The sequence below is a fragment of the Oryctolagus cuniculus genome, chromosome 3 (genome assembly GCF_964237555.1).
Source record: "Oryctolagus cuniculus chromosome 3, mOryCun1.1, whole genome shotgun sequence".
In the NCBI taxonomy this organism is placed as follows: Eukaryota; Metazoa; Chordata; class Mammalia; order Lagomorpha; family Leporidae; genus Oryctolagus; species Oryctolagus cuniculus.
In genome coordinates, this window is record NC_091434.1 from 51,054,086 (window position 1) to 51,061,119 (window position 7,034).

A 7,034-nucleotide genomic window follows, 5' to 3' on the forward strand; every position below is an offset into this window, starting at 1 on the left:
GAAATGAGTTAGACCTTTTCAGAGTCCACAGATAGGTGAGGTCATGAAATGTTTTCTTTCTGTGTATTATTATTATTATTATTATTATTTCTCTTAGTATAATGTTCTCCAGTTTCACTCCTGTTTGTCACAAACAATAGACTTTCATTCTCTTTAAAGACTGAATAATATTTCATTGTGAATATGTAACACATTTTGTTTGTTCACTTATTCAGCAATAGACATCAAGTTTGATTCCTTATCTCAGCTTTTGTGAATAACACTGCAGTGAACATGGGAATGCAGATATCTCTTCAACATACTGTTGTCGAGTACTTTGAAGATATATATATCTGAAAGTGGGATTGTGCATTTTTAATTTTAATGACAATTTTTGAAAGAAGATAATTGTATTAAGTCACCAATTTCTCCCTCTCAATTAAAATTTAAATACTTTATCACAAACTAGTTGATAGTTGAATTCATAGGAAATGTAAACATAATTAAACTATACACTGGATAAATCACTCCCAATTTGATATTATTATTTTGGGGGATATAGTAAATTTTGTTGTTACTGCCTGTCTTTATGGAATGGTAATACTTTACATGGTTTTTCCATGTGTCTTACTTTGGGTAAAAAAGAGAGCAGAAATAGCAAAGCTATGAGAGTAGTCACTTACAGGCATAAAGTTTAAGTGCTGGGTCATGGCTCCCCGTACTATCTGCCATAATGACCAATAATTTGGCATTAGGATGACTGGCTGAGATCCATTATTTGTGCTATAGTAGTGGGGTAAGTAAGACCTTTTTCTTATTCATCTACTCCACATATATAAGGTACCTTTTGTGCTATCCTCTAGGAAAGGTTTTCGAGACAGTGATGGAAATTCTGCAGGACCAAGAGATATTTATTTAGATCAGTGTCCACGTGGAGGTGGGAGAACTAGCTAGTATCTCTCAAAGGTCATACTGTCTCCTGACACTTAAATTCAAAAGACCTCACTTGTATGCTGAACTATTTGGCCCTGAGAAAGGAACCACCTGCAGGAGCTTCAGTCTAAAATTTTGCAATATGACTTAGTTTTCTGGAAATTAAACTTGTTGCCAAAACTAAATATTTTTTCAACCTCAACCATGTTACTTTCAAATATAGCTTCAAAAATGCCTTATTTATAAAAGTTGGAGATTTGGTTAAGTAAACTCATTGAAGTGTTGTTGAATATCAGTGAATGTGAATTTTTGGCATGGAAATTAGAACATGATTAGCATCAAAAAGTGTTTATCACAGGATAGACTTTTGGCCTGGCTGTTAGGATACCAGTTAAAAGGCCAGCATTTCCAAATTGGAGGACCTAGGTTCAATTTTTGGCTCTGGCTGGTGATTCCAACTTCCTACAGTGCAGACTCTGGGACACAGTAGGTGATGACTCAGTAATTGGATTCCTGCCCTGAAATGGGTTGACTTTCTGGCTCTGCCTCACCTCCCACCCCCACCCCAGTGCTGCCCAGCCCTAGCTATTACTTGCATTTGGGGAGTGAATCAAAGAATGGGAACTCCCTTGGTTTGTCTGTATTTCTCTGTTTTTCTCTCTCTCAAATAAATAGAGTGTCTGTCTTTTTTGTTGTTGGAATCTAACAAAAATTACACAATGCCAGTTTTGCTGGATAAGGTGAACAAGGAAACTTAGCTGAAAGCATTGCTATAAAGCAGGGAAAGAATGAGTTGGCTCCTCATGAGGACTCTGTAGGATATGCAAGCTGAATATCTCAAAGGGTAAAAATACCATTAAATTCCAAATTTTAGATCATTTTAGAATTATCACAAATGCCTTTTACAGAATATAATGGTTTGGAAAATAACAACAAATTTCTTGCTATGAACATCTATATCCCTAAATTGATTTAAAATGAACTTTATCTTGAAAATAAGTACTTGAACATTTCAATTAGATAGGATTGAAGTCTATCCTATTGAATGGGGAAAAGCTGGAAGCATTTCCACTGAGATCTGGTACCAGACAGGGATGCCCACTCTCACCACTGCTATTCAATATAGTTCTGGAAGTTCTAGCCAGAGCTACTAGGCAAGAAAAAGAAATTAAAGGGATACAAATTGGGAAGGAAGAACTCAAACTATCCCTCTTTGCAGATGATATGATTCTTTATTTAGGGAATCCAAAGAACTCTACTAAGAGACTATTGGAACTCATAGAAGAGTTTGGCAAAGTAGCAGGGTATAAAATCAATGCACAAAAATCAACAGCCTTTGTATAACACAGCATTGTTTTAAACTTCTGCCTGAAAAAAATTGATCATGTTTAGTTATATGTTTATTTATTTTAGAGTAATTCCTTACATATAAGCAGCCATTAGCAAATTTTTATCACATTATATGGTGACCTAGTTTTGATGAGTTTCTTTTTTTAAAAAAATTATTTTTATTTATTGGAAGGGCAGAGAAACAGGGTGTGGGGGGATAGAGAGAGAGAGAGAGAGAGAACGAGAAAGAAGTATCTCCTATCTGCTGATTCACTCCCTGAATGCCTGGTTCACTCCCCACATGCCTGTAACAGCTGCAGCTGGGCTGGGCCAAAGCCAGAAGCCAGGAACTCAGTTGAGATCTCCCATGTATGTGGCAGGAATCCAATTATTTGAGCCATCACCATGCATTAGCAGCGAACCAGAATCAGGAGGAAACTAGAACTCAAACCCTAATATATATTGTGGTCATCTTAAGTGACACCTTGACCACTAAGCCAAATGCCCACCTGCAAGTATCTTTTGGTACTTTGTTTGATCCTTCATCAAGTGTGACGATTTCATTTAATGTACCAAAAGGAAAAATTAAGGGAGTGTTTATTTTGCTTTTACTTAAATGAAAAGGAAATGTGCATTTTGGTACATATATACTAGAGCTTTAAAAATCTCCTTATTTTTAGAATCAGAAAAGATGTGAACAAAACCCTTTTTTCTTCAGGGTAGCTTTATGTTTTCCTCCTGGAATAATCTGAGATCAATTATTTGTGCTATAGCAGTAGAATAAACAAGATTTTTTTCTTATACATCTACTCAAATATCTAAGATAGTTTGTTATAACTCTTTAATTAATAACTTATTAAATATTCATCAAAACATTATATTTTTATTTAACATAGAATTTCCACTTATTTCTGTGGGTTTTCAGTTCATTAGGAATAAACCCCTCAACAATGTTAGAATTCTGATTTTCATCATGCGACTGAATTTGATGACCTGTAAGGCACTGTGTGTGATTTCCCATATGATTTCCTATTACTTACAAACACTAATAATTACTAGTGATCTTAGAATTCAGAGATATAATCCACTATTTAAATATCATTACTAGAGCATCATCTCTTCACATAGATACAGATATTCTATCAAGAATAATAACACTTCTGGGCTTTTCTGCTGTTCCAGAACTATGAATAATGACACAAAGCACATTTATTTTATTAATAACAAATCGAAATCTCTGAGAATAAACTCCACATTGGTCATTCTTAGTAAGTCCCCAGTTTTCACCCTGTCCAATATGAGTTCCCTGAGTTAGACCCATGCAAACACTGTTCTGAGGTCATTGGCTTCCCCTTACTCTAGGACCCTGAGGTTTCTCTGTGATGTTTTCCCTTACCTCAGACATCAAAGTCTGATGACCATTATGGGGGCTTTTCTTATCCAGTCTCTTCACCATTATCTTTTTCTTTCTTTCTTTTGTTTCACTCACAGAGTTCATGTTCTCTATCTTTCAGTTCCAATTGGGATCATTCATTTCTCATGTGTCTCTTAATTCCATGTCTCTCCCTCTTTTTCTAATTCTTCCTTAATTACCCAAGGAAAAATTTCCTCCTTCTTTCATTGAATCCTTTTTCTAGTTTTCTCCTCTAAGTCTTTCTCTATTTCTTGTCTTCCTTCTTTTCTTTTTTCTTTACCATTGTCTGCTTTCCTACCCACATCCTTTTCCTTCTTGCTATTTGTGAACTAAAAAGATTCATGTGAACATGAAAAAAAAGTTAACAGTAAGGTGACACTGCAGTACAGAGTAAAAGAAAGTATAAATTTGAAGTTAAAATCAGCATAATGTAAAGTCAGATATATGACCAGAAGAAAATTTGAAAAAGGTGAATAAAGTGTGGTTTATCTGACTATGAGGATCATTATATCAATTATCCTTCATCTTGAATTTGACAGATGTTATTATCCTTTTCCTGGGAGGAAGTACTTTTAACCTTCCTGTCCAAAACCTTAGAAGTCCATTTTAAAATCTCTTTAAAATTTTCTCACTGAGTCTTTGTCTTTGAAATAGTCCCTCTATCAGCCTACAAATTGGAATTTTGAAATAAATTGTTAATTGATTAGCTTGTTTGTCCTTTTCATAATCACCATTATAGTAAACTGTTTTATTCACATTTCATTGAAAATATATTATTTTAACAGCAAAATGGATTAAATATGTATTTGTAGTCTGATATTCATCACTATTTTCAACACTACCTCTATGGCAAATGAATTTTAACCTACCAATGTTTTGAAGAAAACCAATATACAGGTATGGAACTTTCTGAATTATGTTCTTTGTGAACTTTGAAATGTTGGCATGAAATTCAAAGTATATATTTTTTCCTCCTTAATGTTTCTTTCAATGAGAGAAACTTGCTCTCAGATATGTGCAAGTAAATAAGAGGACATTACATAAGAATAATTACTGAAGATTATGCATGCACAACACACACAAGAACATATGAGTAGCCAATATAGGCAGAAAATATGAAAGTAGGTGTATTTGTGTGGGTGGGGAGAGTAGGAGAAGTATAAAACTGTTTATGGCTGTGCTTTTCAAATATCTACTTAGGGACCTCTGAAGACCAAGGGGGAGGGGATGTGGAGGCTTGGGGAGAGGAGAGTGACTAGGAACGGTCAGGTTCTTAGTGTTATCTTTTATTTTAACAACTTACTCAACATTTAATTGTGTTTCATGCCATATATATCCATGTTTATTTTAATACAGAAATAAAGACAAGTAAAATTACCTTATTCTCATGCAGATGTAAACCAGATCCTTCAAGCAGGTCTGTCATGTCACACATTGCTTTGAGACTCTCTTGGCAGAGTGCCACACATCTTGGGAGCACTTGTGTACTTTTGTCTAAGAAGTACAGGTGTAGAATGATAAATTAGCCAAGCGTAGTCAGGTGCAGCACATTCTTTTGTAGGCATATGTTCTAATTTTGGCAGGGAGTTAGGTGCAGGTGACTAGAACAGCTGTGTCAAAATTCAAAATGACTCAAAACAGATGTAGCAACTGGCATCCTGGAGGCTGACTCCAGCCTTGGTTCTTTTTCCGTCATCCTCCAGAACTGGGGGAGGACATGGAGTGATGATTTTTGCTTCTCAAGGTAACTAAAAGTAAAAATTGTTAAAATAATTTAATGGTTTGGTTTTAGCTGCTTTAAAAATGTCACCATGTCCACATACGTTTGTCAGTATACCATTGACCTATTAGGTCCAATTACTTGGACAAGTTCATAGAGAATGGAAACCGTTGAAAAAGTTTGCTGTGTGGTGCAACAAGATGAAAGGGATTTTTTTTTGGAAATACTACTTTATCAGTAGTATAATCTTATCAATTAAATTATTTTTTGGAAGAATTGACCTAGGAGAGGGATGTGTAGAGCAAATCAGCTAATTCTAGCCTGGCATAGAAGTGAAAAGCTGGAGTGAAGTAAAAGAAGGAAATTTAGTGCAGAGGTTAGGGAAAGTAGGTGGAGATTCTTAAAATCCCAAATTGAGAAATAATGTTGTATATGTCGATCTTGGTGGTGAGGAAGACTTGGTTCATGCTTTTATCCTCTCCTTGTAGTTCATTTAATTTTTTTAAAAAATATTTAATTTAAAAATTAAAAATAAAAATTTTATTTTATTTAAGTTATACAAATTTCATATTTAATATATACAGATTCAGTAACATAGTGGCACTCCTAAACACCTTGCATAGAAAGTATTGCTAAGAAAATTGCACCAACCAGATCTAACTGCACAGACTCAGCATTCCCTGCACACTCAGAATAGATCTCCCAGTGGGGTCAAGGAAGGAGTGAGCTGGCACTCTGGGTGATGCACAGTCCTGGGTGGGTGAAGTGTGTGGCACTCTGAGCTCACTCTGGGCTGTGGATTAACTGCTTCATTCTGCTGTGGAGAAAAGCTAGAATTGCAAAAATAATCTAGGCAGCTCCAGTGTCCCCTCCCCCATTGTCTATCCAGACACCCCACCCATCTTAACTGTCACTCTGGACTCTTGCCTCAGCTATGAATAGTGGTCAGAACCCCCTGCTCCCATCCAGCAAATACCCCTGGAATTCAAGTGTAAGCCTTAGGCACTCCACTGAGCCCCAGAGGTACATTTCCCGAAATAATATCTTCAATCAAAAAAAAAAAATCTCCTGGAAGTGATAGGAACAAGAGATCCCCTAGATGTGCAAAAATCAGCCTAGAAACACAAGAAATATGACTGAGAAAGGTACTATGATCCCCAAAAGAATCACAATAATACATTAGTTTGGACTGTGAAGAAAGGGAGATTGATGAAATGACTTAAAAATAATTCAAAATAGTGATTGTAAGGCTACTGAAAAATACAGAGAAGCAGTAAAATGAAATTAGGAAATCAGTACATGACATGGATGAAAAAGTCAGCAAAGAAATAGAGCTATTTTGGAAAAAAGAGCTATTAGAAGCATTCAATAAGTCAAATAAAAATACAGTGGAAAGTTTAGCAATAGACTTAGTGAAGCAGAAGAAAGAATATCTTATTTAGAAGACAGATTTTTTTTAAAGATTTATTTATTTGAAAGTCAGAGTTACACAGAGAGAGAAGGAGAGGCAGCGAGAGAGAGAGAGAGGTCTTCCATCCGCTGGTTCACTCCCCAGCTGGCTGCAATGGTTGGAGCTGCGCCAATCTGAAACCAGGAGCCAGGAGTTTCCTCCAGTTCTCCCACGTGGCTGCAGGGGCCCAGGCACTTGGGCCATCTTCT